The sequence below is a fragment of the Triturus cristatus genome, chromosome 12 (genome assembly GCF_964204655.1).
Source record: "Triturus cristatus chromosome 12, aTriCri1.1, whole genome shotgun sequence".
Taxonomy (NCBI): Eukaryota; Metazoa; Chordata; class Amphibia; order Caudata; family Salamandridae; genus Triturus; species Triturus cristatus.
In genome coordinates, this window is record NC_140595.1 from 82,071,792 (window position 1) to 82,089,470 (window position 17,679).

General features: G+C 46.3%; 1 protein-coding gene across 1 annotated transcript in view; it reads right to left on the bottom strand.

The window, feature by feature from the left end:
- ZNF687 (zinc finger protein 687) overlaps nt 1-16,147 on the bottom strand; it is a 238,211-nt gene extending 222,064 nt beyond the window's left edge. The window contains exon 1 of the mRNA XM_085639363.1: nt 16,012-16,147. The gene's annotated coding sequence lies outside the window, so the exon portion shown is untranslated. The remainder of the gene's footprint in view (nt 1-16,011) is intronic.
- Nucleotides 16,148-17,679: the final 1,532 nt, after the last annotated feature.

Here is a 17,679-nt window from a genome sequence, read left to right on the forward strand (position 1 = left end):
TTCCTGAGAGCTGGCACCATATAGAACACGGCAATAAAAAGAAGACAAGCCACCTTGTCTCGGAGTGAGCGTAAGTTGACACACGACTCTTTTTTCATTCACACCCTTTTAATACGGCACAAAAATTAAATAGACACTATTGCAATTAAATTACAGGAATAGAAGTCCGATCACAACTTCACATCAGCCCTGAAGACGACCTCATAAACATCACACAGGTCCCTAGCTACACAGGTCGAAACGCGTCGGCGAACCAGCAGAGATCGTGAACACCTCTGTGGGAGACAAATCGAGAACCAGCTCTTCCACACAAGCAAACACACAGAAGGATCATAACCTGCATGCTTGGTTGAACTCTTTATAGCCACAAGTATCCGACTCTGCCCAGGACCGCAACAATAGCTAGAACTATAGGAGCCAACCGGCTTAAGTTCTTTAAGTCAAATAGTATCGGACAAATGATTATTGTCATGCCAAAATAGGCTTTTTTGATTGCTTTCACAATTTCTTGCAGTGTTATTTTTGACATGTTATGAAGTCACTGTACAAATGTAAATATATGTCACTGTTTTATGTACAAAATAAGTGTATGACCAATGAGTAGTGTTGATCTAGCCAAAAAAATTGATAAGTCAAAGAAAAAACAATTTTTCAGATCGCAGTCATTAAACAGACTAGCTGATAAAATAAACGGTGTGATCAATGGTGTCAGAGGCATAATGTATGTTGTAAAAAGTTAGTCCAGATTCCAGCCTCTGATACTCCATATTGAATCTTCCCCCAATTTCATATCCCCGCTGTATGCATCTGAGCGGCTGGGCTCTCTGTGGACCTCGAAGGGCTTTGAGAAGTGGGACATGATAGGCATCAGCAAGGTGGGCGATCTCTGGACGAGGGGGGGATTCAAAACGTTCGATGTGCTGCAGACTGAATTCCAGTTGCAGGACAGGGAGTACTTTCGATATATCCAAGTCCGTCACGCGTTGTGCTCCGTATTCCCAGATGTTGCCTCCATCCCGGAGTATTTCCCTCTGGAAGATAGAGTGCTAGATGGGCATGTACCGGACGGCACGATTTCATTGATTTACAAAAAGCTCATCAACGATCGCTCGGGACTGCTGACTAGCCTTCGTGAGGTGTGGGTGGCCGATGGATTGGAGCTGGATGACGAGGATTGGGTGTCTGCGGTGGCCTCCCCGAAAGAGGTGGCCATACCGGCTCGCCTTCGCTTCGTCCAGCTCAAGATACTCCATAGGGTCTATGTGACGGGGCCGGGTCTGATGCGTATGGGATATGCCGTGGATGGGTTGTGTAAGCGTGGGTGTGGTTCTTTAGGGACCTTCCTCCATATTTTGTGGGAATGCCCGGAGGTGGCGCGATTCTGGCGTGATGTGCATGCGGTGTTGCAGGCGATCACGCATGTGACGCTGCTTCCCGAGGCGAGGAGATGTCTGCTAAATGTGTGGGAGCCGACTGACTACTCAGTGCCGCAGACGTGGTGGATGACTCTGGGATATATGGTGGCCAAGCGTGACATTGCGCAATTGTGGGGTTCCCAGAGGTTGCCAACGGTCTCGGCGTGGAAGGACAACATGGATTGGTGTATGTTTCGGGAAAAGGTAGTGTATGTTGCGAGAGGTAAGCCTGGGAAATGGGTGAAAGTGTGGGGCCCCTGGAACGCCTACCGTGGCGGAATTTGTACCCCGCCGCTGACGCCTGATCTGGCACTGGCCCCGTCTCCCTAGTCTGCTTGTCGCCTTGGTTCTGGGCTTTGAGTCCACTTTGTCTCCTATCCCCCCCCGCTATTCCTGTGGATCGGTAGGGTCCTCCCCAGGGGAGCTCATGCTGTTGCTTTGACTTTTGGCTGCCTTGTGGATTTGTTTGTCGTTTCTTATAAAAAATGGAACCGCCATGTGGGGGGTCCAGACGGTGTGGCCGCCAACGCTTCTTTCAACTCCTGTGACCTCTCTCACGCTGCAGCGACTGTTTACTGACTGTTTTCTATGCTCTTACTGTTTGCTAGCGGCCGGCCAGAAGGTTGTAGGCCCATCTTTGTATATCTTTCGAATTCTGTAATAAAGGTTTAAAAAAAAAAAAAAAAAAAAAAAAAAACTACTCCTAAGTACGTGAAGACTCTCACACGTGAGATTTCTTCTCCCCCACAAAAAAAGGGCTTGACCTTATTTTTTGCCCGGCCCAATGACATCACGTGTGATTTGTTGTGATTGACTACCAGATCCAAGCTTTTCATGAACTCTCCAAACGAGTCCAACAATTTCTGCAGAGCCAAGGGGGTCCTGGCCAGGAGAACAGCATCATCCGCATATAGGAGGACCGGGATCGGGGTACCTCCCATACGCGGAATGTCCAGCGTTGCTGGCAACAGACTATGTTCCAGGGCGTTAATGTATAATGTGAATAGCATAGAGGCTAATATACATCCCTGTCTCACCCCTCTGCTGGATTTAAAACTGGACGTACATTTTCCCTCAGCCGTCATCCTGATGGAGGCGTTTAGGTCTTTATGGAGCTCAGCTAAGAAATACACAAGCGACATATCAAGCCCCAATTCCAGCAGCAATGTCCACAGCTTAGACCTATTGACGAGGTCAAAAGCTGTGGACAAATCCATAAAACCTAAATAAATTGAACCACTAGCCGCCTTAGTGTATTTAGCTGTTATTAGGAGAAGGTTCAGGCATTGGTCCTCTGTAATCCGCCCGGCTCTAAAGCCATATTGGGCGTCTGACAGAATGTTATTTTCAGAGGCCCACCCCGAAATCCTAGCTAGGATAACTTTCCCCAAGATCTTTATAGAGGAATCCAACAGGGATATGGGCCTATAACATCTCGGGTCGGCCCTTTGACCTTTCTTGAAGATCGGTATTATAACCGACCGAGACCATGATTTAGGGAATCCAACACAAGCCGCGTTATTAAAAACATTTGTCAGTATATTGGCCCAAAACAAAGGATTGGCCTTATACATATCGGTTGGCACTCCGTCTGGTCCAGGGGCCTTCTTTCCTGCTGAATCTTCGATCGCTTTGATGACCTCTCCTATGTGGAACCTAACTGGCATAGAGGTGGGTACCAGGCCTTGACCCGTGAAAGGTTCTAAATCGAGGTGACTGCTATATATATTTTCAAAATGGCTCAGCCAATCCTCCTCTGCAATGTTAGTTTCCAGCACGTTATTTTTAATATTAGAAAAAAAGGGCGTATTAATAATTGACCAAAATTTTGCACTGTCCTTTAAAGTAGCTTTATCCATAAGATCCGACCAGGCGTTATGTTTAATTTCTTTTTTCCTATCCTCCAGTGTTTTTTATGATCTCTTCTAAGCTGTGACACCAGAGTTTTATTCCTCGGGCGTGCCTGAAGAGCTTTTTTAAGGCAATTATAGGATTTAGTACATTTATGGTCAAACCAACCCGTGGCTAAACTATTAATTGCAGGTCTGCTGTTACTAGTTAATTCTTTTGCCACTTTGAGACAAATAGATTCGAACGAGGAGATTATTTGCTTCCCCAAGGCATGTTGATCTCCACAAATTTCTAGATCCATAGCCGCCTCTGTAGAGATAGTATTAAAAAACTCCTCGGGAATTATCTTACTCCAGTTTAACCTCCTCCCCTGGTCTTTTGTCCTCACTTCAGCAACCATCATGGAGGGTATGGATGTATTTAAAAAAGAGAAACCATCAAACAATTCGATTGCCACTGGGTTATGGTCACTAAAAGTAGACTGTATAGCGTTATAAAATACTACACAATTTAAAAGGCCAGGAGAAAGAAATATGTAGTCAATTATTGTGTCACTATCTCTGCCTATGAATGTGGGAACCCGTGTCCTTTGGTCGAAGAAGCCTGGGTCATACAAATCATTTTCAGATAAAAGTTTCTCCAGTGCTTCCCCCTTTTTGGAGTGCTCAAAGTGTTGCGGGGATGTAAAATCTGGCCCATCAATATCAATTAACAGACAATTACGACTACATAAGTGCACATTAAAATTGCCTAACAAAATATAGTGACAAAAAGTGGTTTGCTTTAGACTATAGGTGTTTAAAAAATTTGACAACCAAGTCAAATGAATATTCGGCGAGGCCCCTTGCTGGGAATTATAACAATTCACTAACAAGGAGAGTGAAGAAGAGCAGCGTCAGGCCAAGGACAGAGAGTAGGAGAACAGCAGCATGAGGCCCAAGGACAGAGAGTGAGGAGAAGAGCAGCGTGAGGCCCAAAGATGGAGACTGAGAAGAGCAGCGTGAGGCCCAAGGACGGAGAGTGAGGAGAAGAGCAGCGTAAGGCGGAAGAAAGGAGGGTGAGAAGAGCATTGTGAGGCAGAAGAAAGGAGAGTGAGGAGAAGACCAGCAACAAAAAGGACTTTAGTTATGTTTATTTATAATCTGATCTTACTTTTGTGCACTAGGCATCTATTCACCACTTAAAACAGGGGCACATATCTTAAAAATATACATATGATAGGACGATGGGTGTGCATGCCTCGGAGGAGCTGAGATCTTATCCTGCCAACAAATCCACAGATGCTGAAATGTTGAAAATGTATGGTGCAGAATGCTTCAATTTCAAAAAATTGCAAAATAAATTTTCGCTTGCTTTTTTAGACTTCTTAGCAAACTTGATATGTTTGAAATAAATAAGCACTGATTCGGTAAAGCTGTCCTGTATGGAAAAGGTAAGATTCCGATGGGAAAAAATGTACAGGCTGTGTCTGAGGGGGATGGGAGCAAGAGGCAGCCAGGAATCCTAGGCACCGTTGTTCCCCCAAGCCAGTGTCTGAAGTGGGAGAGTGGACCCTGCGGCTAGAGAGCTGGTGTGGACATTCTCCAGCCTATGATCCTACAATTCGTGCAGGAGTCCACGGGGGCGCTTCCTGAACTGTGAAGCCTTGCTTCAGGGAGCTAGGTTTGTGATGAGGTCTCCGTTTCAGCTCAACAATGCAGTTTGTTAGTGACGGGGTAGGTGTACCTTCCACAAACCGGTCCTGATCTATCCCAGCTCACTCCAGCAGCCTTGTGCGTACCGGTATGTTCCCCTGTAAAGCAGGCAGCTCGGCCTCGCTGGCTGACAGAGGCAGAAAAGCCTCCTTACAAGGCTCGGGCCTGGTTTACTGTGAGGCTTCTCCAGGTGTCCACGAGCCTCCTCTTTCAGACTGAAGACCCTGGTTTAAGGTAGCTGCCTCCCTTCTCATACCGCGGCTCCAGTCACCTAGGGAAGGGCTTGTTGCTCCTCTGTCGGGACGGTGTGAGAGGGTGCTGCATTTGTCTCCTGCCTTCCGTGACCGATGCCCACCCCCTCCCCTCATCCGTATCGAAGTACCCCAGTGCAACTCAGAGGCTGCAAAACACTGTTGTCTCGATGAGTTGAGGTACAGTGCTCTGGAGTCATGGATGTGTCCCATTCCCTTGTCCCTTGACCCAGGTATCCCCCGAAAGGGCTCGCTGTAGCCTTACCGTTAATGACGTTGCTGTTATTTGGAACTCCTCCTTTGCCCATATGTCAAAAGCAAATGCCCATGAATAATGCGCATTTGCTTAAGGAAGGTGAATTTGCCACTCTCGCCCGCACCCAGCTGCAGGATTGTCACATGCCGCTTGATGCGAGTCTTCTCCACTTGAAGGTTTTTATCGATCTCCCTAGACTTGCGCTGCTTCTCGGCCTCACGGCTATTAAGCACACAGTGTGGAAAGCAGACGTAGCGCACACAACGGGTGGGCAGGAAGTCTGCCATCTTTGCAGAGCTTCATGCGAGGGAGGCCAAGAAAGGAGCGCGCATGACCTGCACGGAGAGGCCCGGACCGCAAGCTCTGCCGTCCTCTCACCACCTCTGTTTCTAAATGCGGGAACTGCAAGACACCACTAGAGTAGGGTGGTCAGATTTTCAAAACAAGCGCGGCGAACGCGCTAATTAGAAACAGATGGCGGCTGGGGTGAAACGAAGAGAACAAGCGCGGCGAACAGGCTAATTAGAAACAGATGGCAACCCTGCTCGTAACCACAAGCCATAGGCCGTGGGCAGATACATTTCCTGGGAAAGGTGGGATATGTACACGCCTTTTCCCAATTGCGTGCTGTCTTTTTTAGGAAGACGCATGCAAAGACCAATAGTAAAAAAGACTAAAAAAAAACCAAACACACGCACAAGCGTGTGCAAAGTCCAGAGTGATTGCAAGAATTTGTTTTCCTAGAGCAAAGCATGCGCGCTGCCCTAGGCTCGACCTAAAAATGGGCATTAGCACTGCAGGTGTAAAACTTTGAAATACAATATAGGCTGTGGTAAATAGCCCCGTAGAGTACCTGCCACGTTATCCACAAACATCTGCCACTAATTAACAGAGCTCAGTGGAACACAGTGAATAACACATGTACTTAGTGAGCAGAAGTGCATGCCCGAAAGTGTTGTTACTATCAGGCATTGTTATGCTAACTCAGTAGGATGAATCTTTGCAGGCAGCAATGTCATTAGCGCTGAGCAACTTGTGAGTCATTCCAAGAAGAAGACAGTCATCAAACCACCAAAGCCAAACCACTCTCTAATCACAGTAGAAAGTAAACCGTGATCTGTGCACGATCCGGATGGATGTCGTATCCAGGAACAACTGACTTGTGATCTGTGTGGCATTATTAGCTCAGATGGAACACCAACCTCACCAAAGAAAAACAAGCCTTAAAAAATCAATAAAATGTTACGACACCTGCAGTCCTAGTGACTTGAATAATCTACTCCACCTAACTGTAATGCTCTTGATACATAACCTAGTCTCAAATTGAGTGATTAAAACCAAATATTTTATTTTACCGAGTGGCCTTTTTCTTTATTTTCACATAAAAAAGTACCTTCAAATAAGTGAGTTCAGCATATCTGGTGTACAAAAAGACGTATCGTTTGATTTTATAGATTAAATGTTTTCTCCATGTATAATAAGAGTTTAGCCAACATATAAAGGACACATGACTCCATGACTTGCCTCTTAGCTCACTGAAACATGGTCATCAGGCAGAGGCAGGAATGTTTCTCAGTTTATTTTTATAAACTCTCACTATTAATAAATATATTACTGAAGCATGATATGGAAGTGCACTCCAACTTACAGTCAGCACATTTTCCATTGAAATGGCCACAAAATTTCCCACTGACACAGTTTTAATGATAAAACTATATAGTGTACCAAATATAAAGTGTGGAAATCAGGTTTCAGCATTATTTATCACTTGCACATCGCAAACTAAAGTGTTCTGATATGTTTAGAGCCTATTAAAAACGTTCTTTCTATCGCACTTCAGAGTTACAAAAAGTACTTTCCTAACTACTGATATATTTTGAAATATTTGTACAGATCATTTACACATTATTTAAATATTGTGAGTAAGAAAATACCCTGAGGTCCCACGGCCTGTCATTTCAAACTCCTTATACCCTATCACGTTTGTCAGACAGTTTCACTTTACAAAACCTTCTAACTTTATTGTTGGAGAAAGAAAAGTAAACGCCAATCTCCAGGATAATATAAGCAGCAATTTGTGTGACAACAGGCTGACACTTGACCTCTGTTTTTGAAGGCACAGCGAATGTGATCAGACAAAAACCAGATTTAAATGCATCTTTATTGCTCATTCACTTCCTAAATGAACAGAATACGTTTTCTTAGCCAAGTCGAGCTCTCTCGCCAGAACAATCCATAGACCCGAAAAACAGCTTGAACTTATAAAATCTGACTCGCTCTAGCAAGTGGGCAAGTTGATTTTTCGAGGTCTGAAGAAGTATAGTTCCTTGATCTGGATGCTACTGTGGAAGAATCAGTCAGCAATTCCCACCTCTGGAAGCCATTAGCCATGCGAAGCACATACACTTGTCACAACGACGCTCCGCTACGCAACCCCGGCAAACAACGCCCCAGAAAAGCCACCTGGTTCACCACCGACCTCCAAGAAGCCAGGCATGTCTGCAGACACCTGGAAAGGAACTGGAGGAACACCAATTCAACCGACAACTACTCCACCTACAAGGATGCCATGACGGACTACAACAACCAAATCAGAACAACCAAAAGGAACTTCATCCACAAAAAAATCCTCACCACCTCCAAGGAACTCTTCAATGTCATTCAGGAATTTACCAACCCACGCAGCGAAGCCACAGATATCACCCCATCCCCAAACCTCTGCGACAAGTTCGGAACCTACTTCCACCTCAAGATCAGAGCACTCTACGATAACTTCACTGACCACCCACAAGACACCTCAGCCAGTCCCCCGCCTCCCCAAGACACCAGCCAGCCCACCATTGCCAACTGGACACCAATAACGACCATGGACACCGCAGCGGCCATGAAAAGCATCCACTCTGGGGCCCCCACCAACCCCTGCCCCCCGCACATCTACCAGAGAGCCGCAGACACCATCGCGCCCCAACTGCAACACACCATCAACACCACCTTCAAAACAGGCACCGTCCCAGATGACTGGAAGCACGCCGAAGTCAGGCCCCTGCTCAAGAAGCCCACGGCTGACCCAACCGACCTCAAAAACTACAGCTCCATCTCGCTTCTCCCCTTTGCAGCCAAAGTGGCAGAGAAAACAGTCAACAGGGAACTGACACGATTCATCGAAGAGCACGCCGTCCTCAACCCATCGCAATCCGAGCCAACCAAAGCAGAGACCGCCCTACTTGCCGCCACAGACTACATCCGCACACTCCTGGACCAGGGCCACTCCGCGGCCCTCATCCTCCTCAACCTGTCTGTAGCCTTCGACACCGTCTCTCACCATACACTAATCACCAGACTATACAACGCCGGCATACAAGGAACTGCCCTAGACTGGATCTGCTTGTTCCTCACCGGAAGAAGCCAAAGGATCAGACTACCGCCCTTCCTCTCTGCCCCCACGGATGTCACCTGTTGAGTCCCACAGGAATCATCTCTGAGCCCGACCCTCTTCAACATCTACATGGCCCCCCTCGCAGACATCGTCCGAAAACACATGGAACAACACCTGGTGGCCCACCGACCTCGGAAGCCCCCCTACCTCCTCAGACCATGCCAAGAACCTCGGCATCGTACTCGATTCATCACTCGCCATGAACTGACAGGTCAACGCCATCACCTCTAGCTGCTTCAACACCCTACGCATCCTCCGAAAGATCTTCAAATAGATTCCCCCCCCCCGAGTCGAGGAAAACAGTCACCCACGCACTTATCACCAGCAAACTCGACTATGGCAACGCACTCTACGCCGGCATCAACAAGTCCCTACTCCGCAAACAATAGAAAACACCACGGCCAGACTCGTCCTCTGCATCCCCCGGCATGAACACATCAGCCAACACCTGCGACGACTCCACTGGCTCCCCGTGGAGAAGAGAGTCACCTTCAAAATCCTCACTCACGCCTACAAATGCCTGCACAACAATGGACCCAAATACCTCAACGACAGAATAAACTTCCACGTACATTAAAGAAACCTGCGATCATCCACCCTCGTACTGGCTGAAACTCCGCGCATCCACAGAGCCAAATCAGGCGGAAGATCGTTCTCTCATATTGCAGCCAAGACCTGGAACGAGCTACTGACAGACATCAGACGCGCTCCCTCCCTGAACACCTTCAGGAATACCCTTAAGACCTGGCTCTTCGGCTGAACGGAGCAGCGTATTCCCCCACCCCTCAGCACCTTGAGACCCTCACGGGTGAGTAGCATGCTTACAATGCCCGGATTGATTGACAACTGGAGAGGAATCAAGCATGCCATGCAGCAAAGTCAACACTGACTTGACACTGACTTTAGCACTATCCTAAATGACTATTACCTAATGGTAGTAATTAACAGTTGCACCGGGAATTTAGTAGTGAAAATCATAAAATACACATCCTTTGACAGCGTAACACCAAAGCTGCAAAATATCTGGCCTACTAATGGACTGCTTGGTGAAGTAAAGCTAGAAAATGTGGCTCCCTTCCAAAGCACAATATTCTAGTAGCACCTAAACAATGTGAAAAGTTGTCATCACAAGGTTACTCCCTAGTGGCCAATGCCATGGTGAAACAGATTCAGGACAACAATAAAGAAATATGTGAATTGGGTTTGAGCAGCATGACAGCTTAGATCACACCACCCTCTGTCACTCTGTGTACGTCAAGAACGTTCGAGTGCACAGGCACATATCCTTCCCACCACAGAACGGTGGGCTCCATCAAAGCCCTCGCTTGAAACCAATGAGCAGAGAAGTAAACATGGAAATGAACTCAGGACCTTGTGCCAACACCCAGAAGCCATTCCAATAGACAATTGTGTAATTGATCGAGATGAACACTCAGGATGGCCTTTCCAAATGCCTCATAAATGTGCCTCAAGGACTGTTACCAACAGGAAATAGAAATTAAGAGAGACTTGGGAGTTCTTGAGCTTCAGCCCATACCAGTTTCCGATACCAGTTTCCAAGTGAGTCAGTTGGTTATGGGCAGGGCCACTGGAATTATGAGATTTCGCGGCAACTGCATATTGCACATAATTATGGATTTGCAGCATTTGCCAGTTGACCCATCATCTGCTTCATAATCGGCAGATTTTAACAAAAAATATTTCTAACTCAAATAGATCAAAAGTTACTAAAAATGCAGCAACACGTGTAGACATGCAGTAGAAGATCCTCTGCGAAGGTTTACTGGTCCCCTTTCTGTTGCTTATTGTTGTATTTGGGTTTTGAATTTGTACTAATGAGGTGAAACAGTTTCCCAGAAAGCATTATCCTGTGTAAAAATTACAGAATAATGCTTACCGCATTATTTAGTCAACACTGCCACATAATTTGGTCCTCCGCCGCATAATTCCAGTGGGCCTGGTTATGGTGCAGGCCCCAGTAAATATTTTGGGATCATGAGTACACAGGCTCTAGATGCCTTCTTACAGACCTGTGTGAGATATGTTTTCAGGTGGTACTCTTCCATTGACTAGGACAACTCTTGTAAGGTGTGAGTTGATAGGCGCTGCTGATGGTGATAAGCACTCTTTCCTATAGGAAAACTCATGCAGTCGGGGGTGCAAATTCTTTAAGTGGGAGCAGGGATATTAGTTGATGGTTATCCCCGGAGGTAGGGCTTTAAGTGGGAGAAAAAAACTGGGGGTGCTTTAAAAAAGGCATAGCAAATTTTTTAAAGGGTGTGTGGCCTATCCGAGTAGGGGCGTGGTCTAAATCAAGATAACTAGCATTGTGTGCTTAAGAAAATCATGAAGTCGCATCCAGCAAAGGATAATAAAATAGGCAAAAGGGTACATTTATTAAGTACCAACTACAAACAAGCATTGGCATAGCCAATAGGTCTCGCTTTTGGGACCTTATAAGTATTTAGTTATGCAGCACAATATCCTTGGTGCAACAACAACTGTTGCATGGCAAAACACTTATAAGGTCCGAAAGGCGAGGCCTATTGGCTATGCCAATGCTTGTTGCTGTTTTTGTGGTACTGCAATATATAGGCATGTTATTTGTCACAGTTTACAGTTTGGATTAGATCATTGATGACACTATTGTTCATAGGATCACGATGTCTCCAGTGACAACTTCTTGCTGCCCAGGTCGTGCCGAGGGGTTCCTTTTCCGGTGGTTCTGCTGTCCTGATCGAGCCGAAGGTCCTGCTGCAGTTGTCGCCTCCCTTTGTGTGTGTGTGGTTGTGTGTGTGTGTGGTTGTGTGTGGGTGTGGTTGTGTGTGTGGTTGTGTGTGTGGTTGTGTGTGTGGTTGTGTCTGTGTGGTTGTGTCTGTGTGTGGTTGTGTCTGTGTGTGGTTGTGTCTGTGTGTGGTTGTGTCTGTGTGTGGTTGTGTCTGTGTGTGGTTGTGTGTGTGTGTGTGGTTGTGTCTGTGTGGTTGTGTGTGCTGGTGGTTGTGTGTGTGTGTATGTGTGGTTGTGTGTGTTGTGCTTGTGGTTGTGTGTGGTTGGGTGTGGTTGTGTGTGTGATGTTGGGTGTGGTTGTGTGTTGGTGTGGTTGTGTGTTGGTGTGGTTGTGTGTTGGTGTGGTTGTGTGTGTGGTTGTGGTTGTGTGTGTGACAGTAATACTAAAATCATCTCAAAATAAAGGAACACAAACATAGAGTTTGGAGAAAGAGAAAGCACGTTGTAAGTCAAACGGGCGCAGCAAAGCATTGACACAACAACAAAAACAAAAAAAGATCACTTAACGAAGACTGAGTGCTGATAATGGATACACACAGCCCATCATCTTAAGAGTTCAATTGCAACCAATGTGCACTCAAACCTGCCCCCTCCTTGTGAGTTGCACCCCATATTTCATGAGTTATAACTGCGGCACCTAGCATAGCGCTTTGAGATCTAAAGCGCAACATAGGTCTAATCGACTAAGCAGTTGCCAACATGCTGTGCTTTTAAAGAGAATGTGCCAAAAGTTTCTCGCTTCCTCATCATGTCCTCATGAAAGCGTCAATGAAAGGACTCCCTGAATGGTGCAACGGACATGAAGCAGCCACTGCGATCAGAAATAAACACTGTGAACATTGTCCAGTTTTACAGTAACATTTCCTTAATGTTCCTTAAGTCACAAAACAGTAATACTAAAAGCATCTCAAAATAAAGGAACACAAACATCGAGTTTGTGGGAAGAGAAAGCACGTTGAGGCAGCGATGGAAGATACATTTAAAGTGGGCGTGATATTGCCTGACGGAGATGCACCCACTGGGAGAATCCCGAACGCTTGTAAGCGCGAAGGCGGGGGGAGGGGCGGAGGCAGGGAGCAAGCAAGAGGAAAGACAGATGGCGCTGAAGGCTGGCGGCTCGCGTGATCGCAAGCTTGTCGCCAGCCAGCAGCACTTTGAAAACTCACCTACTGAAGTCTCTCCGAGCAGCGCATGCGCGCTGACTCACCGAGACCGAAAAACCTGCTAACTTCAAGCACAGGGACGCTAGATGAATGCATGCCATGTTTGTTTTTCATCTAACGAGTACAATTGAAAAACAACTTAATTAACAGCAGATAAACCGCTAAACCTTGGTTCCCAGAGTAGCGCTTAAACACCTCCTCAGAGGTTGTAGTAAGCGCTATATACATGCAATGGCAATACAATACACATCACTGCAGTGAGGAGTGGAAGTTTTCTTTGGCAGGGAAGGTACTATGCAGGTTTGGAGAGGCACAACCCGTGCCCGGGTCACACTTCTAGAATGTGTCTTGCTTCAATGAAAAGCCCTTTCACTGCTCTGACAGGAGAGGGGAGTGCAGTCCGAGCTAGCTTTCATAAAGCTATTAATTCAGAGATCGAATCCCAGGAAAGAAATTGTAAGACCACAAGATATGGGAAAATAAACTTTTTGCCGCCCGACTTCTGGTGTGTTAATACAGCATGAACACAGAGCCAAACGAGTCTAGCATGTTATTCCAGATTTTTATGCTCGTCGATATGGCAACAATAATTTAGCGTTGCAGTTTGATAAGGATGATCTCTTAAGTGAGCTAAAACTAAAGCATCTGTATAAAAACACGAGGCATTAAGTTGACAGAAAATTAACAGAGCTCAGCAAGACTTATTCACAAGTAAAGCTTCAGGAGTAAACTGTGTTCTGAACTGCTAAAGATTTTGGAAACATTCACTGTCTGAAGCAGTAGAAAAGGCGAAGCAGGCAGACACTGTGCTTGTTGCCGTAATCACACTGAAATATACAGCGGAAAAGGACGCTACCTCCTGTGGATTATAAAGACCTATGTCTCTAATAACACAAATTGCTATATTTTCTGAAATGCTTCCAAGGTGTTTTAACTCCCTTAACTGCTTCGGTTCACCTCAAACTGTTGGGTTTCATATCAATGAAATCTTAGACTCACATGGAGATGGGTGTACTCAGCGATGGAAAGCGCATTGTATTGCTTTTTATAAAGCACTTTCCATTCCTCTAGTGTGGCCTTTGTCACTTTTCAGTTATTGAGTAAGTAGCTACTCCATATGCATCATTTACTCGATACAGTGCTTCGTAACCTCAACAAGGTCACGGAGCACTTCAGTTTTCCTGAGTCCTTAATAGCTCGGCCCATGTGGCAAAATAATAATCTTAATACATGGGTGTTGTGGAGAATGTAAGGATAGATGCAGTTGAGCATATCAGTACACACCACTAAGACGGTATTAAACCCCGGCAATGCAGCAGCGCCATGGAATCCTCAATTACTGTTTCACAAAAAATGAGATAGTCATAAACAGCAATATCGGTGCAGCAGGACCCACAGGACAACGCGTTAAAAGTTAATCCCGTGTGCCCGGCAGATATGTCTTAAGCGGTCCTGGAAGGGACTGTTGTAAGCGCGGTGTGGAGTCAGTAACGGCATTAGGGTATCCCCACTAGGGCGGCAGGGCCATAACGTGCCAGAAAGAATAGGATCTGAGACACTGTGGGTGTGTATTCGGCATTAGAGAGGGATTTTCAGCAGCACATGAAAGTGCTCGGAGATTTGTCCACGTCGTGGCACCTGCCCAGGAACAGACCTCACAACACAGCGGGGCCTGGCAGTGCTTCATTTGTACAATAATCATTTCTGGGTAAAAAAGTTTTACTCAGAAGCCCGGGGAAAGCCCAAAGGTCGAGGTGCAGAATGCTGAAACCTGCCGAAACCTGCCTTGTAAGCGCAAAGGCAGGGGAAGTGGCAGAGGCAGGGAGAAAGCAAGAGGAAAGACAGATGGCACTGAAGGCTGGTGGTTCGCGCGTGCACGCTCGCATGAACGCAAGCTTGTCGCCAGCCAGCAGCACTTTGAAAACACACCTACTAAAGTCTCTCCGAGCAGCGCATGCGCGCTGACTCAACGAGACCTAAAAAATTATTGTATCCTCATGCAACGCAACTGGTGCTATTATGTATATTGCTCTGATACCCGATTTGGGTCAAGTTCGGGCTATATAAAACTCTGTTAAAAAACTAACAGTGTACTTAGGAGAGGATATTTCCCAACAGTTGTTTGGATAAAATGCCAATTTAAGACTGGAGCAAACTTAACCATCACCAGAGAGAAATTCCACAGTAATCGGTGCAAATGTGCCCAAAGTTTGTTGAGGTGGCTTTAAGTAAGCACTTGCGGTCCATTCCTTCCCATTTTTCTTTAATTAGTCTCTTATTACACACTTAAGGGAAACTGTCTAATTTCAAGTAAGTGTTTAAGGCAGAGCAGGGTCACACTGGTTGCTGGAGAAATCTTGCTGCAGGCCGTAAAAGCAGGGTTGTGCCGGTTCTAACCAGCTGTTGTGCCGATGGCTGCACGATGACGTAGGTGGTGCTGCGTGTTCAAAGAGAAGGGAAATCCAGAGAGAAAGTGTCTCTCTTCAAAGGATTTCCCTTCCTGCTACAATGACGTCACGCCTTAAGCAGTGCGCGCGCATGCTCACCCGAAACACCAACAAAAAACAGGATGTCTGGTCACCCTACCTTTGACCTTTGAGGCCCGAAAATAGAGCCACCTAGAGACCCCTTTCGAGGCCCTCAAAAAAAAACTGGGGGTGCTCAGACCCCCACAGACCTCCCCCCCCCCCCCCTCCACTTAAAGCCCTGCCCGGGGGTAAAAAAGGGGCCAGGGAGTGGGGCGACGCCTCCAACTTTCAGTAGGGCTTTTTCATATGCATCTCTTATGCGTTGGGCTGCTTGTGAGTGTGATAATTACTGTATAGGAAGGAACTGCATGAGAAGGCATGCTTGTGTGCGGTGCTCGCATCTCTATCCATTTACTATTTCAATGCATGTTAAGAAGTGGATGATTATTTTCTCATTTTACTTCACTTTCACTGCTGAACAAAAACAATGGTTGCATGCTATACACGGCGCCACAACCCCATTCTCAAATTAACTGTCATATTGAGGCAACTTCTTAACGGCTAGGGGGGATTTCTGTGTATTAGCAAACTGGTGAAGATGCTAAAACCCTCTCTGCAAACACTTGCACCTTCGTTTCCGGTCTACACAGGAAGCGGCCTTAGAGGGCGGGTATAAGTCGCCCATCTTACCCGTTGGTTTTGGGGCTCTGCCGCATGTGGTTCGAGCCAGAAACTTCAGGTCACGTACGCTGCCCAGCTCCTCGTGCAGCTAGCCTTCTCCTGACTACTGGAATGCTGCTTTCGAAAGGAAAGCGACAGGAACCCTGCGGACTCATCGTCACATTTTGCCCCCTATCTCTGGTCTATGGTTCAGCGCGCCTAGTTGTCTCCTAACTGTATTATCCGCCAAGCTTCACTGCGCCCACTTCGTTGGCCAGATGATCGCTCTGTCAACTCCTCCGTCCTGGCTTTTCTATATTCTGCTTCCTTATTGGTTGGTAAACTTATCAATCAAATTCCAAGCTGAGCGTTAGCTCCTCGTTAAGCCCGCCTTTCGTCGATATGGAAAAGGGACATCCATTTCCTTTTCGGTTCGAGAGAGAAGCGTACCTTGTTGAACGTCTCTGCTGACCTCATTTAATCGGTCCACGCTCTACTTAGGTCTCTAGACAGAAGCCCGGAACACCGTTTCAGAAGCATGCTATTTCACCTGCACGTTTCAGCTCCAGCTCGGAGGTCGCCAGCATGCGGGAGAGGGGCGTAAACCTCCATTGGTGCAGCAGGTGCAGTGGCGCCAGGGCCCAGAGGCCTGAGGAGCCCACTGCAACCTGATTATTTCTCTATTTCACAGTTCAAGCAGCGGCCAGGTGACCCATACTCTTCCTTGTCCTAGGGCCTATCTCACTAGTTACTACACTGATGCTGGGTGTTTTGACGTTCAGCAGGGCTCGTCAGGCAGCAGTCTTTGGTAGGGTGACCAGAATTTGAGAAGCAAAAACCTGGACAGGTCAGACATAAGAGTAGGTCTAAAGCCTTTAGTCTTATTTCTATATCTGGCTTGTCCTGCATTTTGCATAGTCTTTAAAAAAAACTATATATATATTTATATGCTAGACCTGTAAATCTCGTAAACGTGTGTAATTTGTGGGTATACATACACAAGCACAAACTTACAAGGCTATGTTTACATAGCTTTAGCAATCGCGTGACCTCCACCTTGCGCAGCCCTGCCCCTTCCTTCCCACGCCGTGTCTATGCTGGGAGCAGGCAGCGACCTACTCCTGTGATGCCTGGCTGAAAAAAAATATATATATCATACTTCAGAGGCGCCTGAAAGGAGAGCAATACTTATAAACTCTGCTGCGCAGGAAAACTTGACCTTTGTCCCAAATAAAGGGACATGTATTTGAAATTAACAAAAGTGTTGGGACTGTCGGGGGGGAAATCCGGGACGTCTGGTCACCCTAGTCTTTGGGACTCTAACTTACATCATTTAACTGCTGTTAATACTATTTGGGAAACAACATCATAAATATTCTATGGCTTTCATTACGAGCCGCCCGAAAATTGTGCTATATGTGCTAACTGCTGTTACCCGCACATATCCCAATTATGAGTTTTGTGATAAATATCAGCAGGTCAAACCTGCCAATATTTTGTAGGGAGAAAAGGTATTTACCAGAATGTGCAGAATTTTAGTGCACAAAAATCTGCAAGTTATTTCGCAAAAAAAGTGTAATTGGGTTGTATTTAGCACACCAGATACATTTTTATTCCAGTCAGATTTAATCAGGTGCGAAGAATGCCACATCAATATTTATATCTTGCCTAACAGACAGCGCAAGCTGAGTGGTTCTG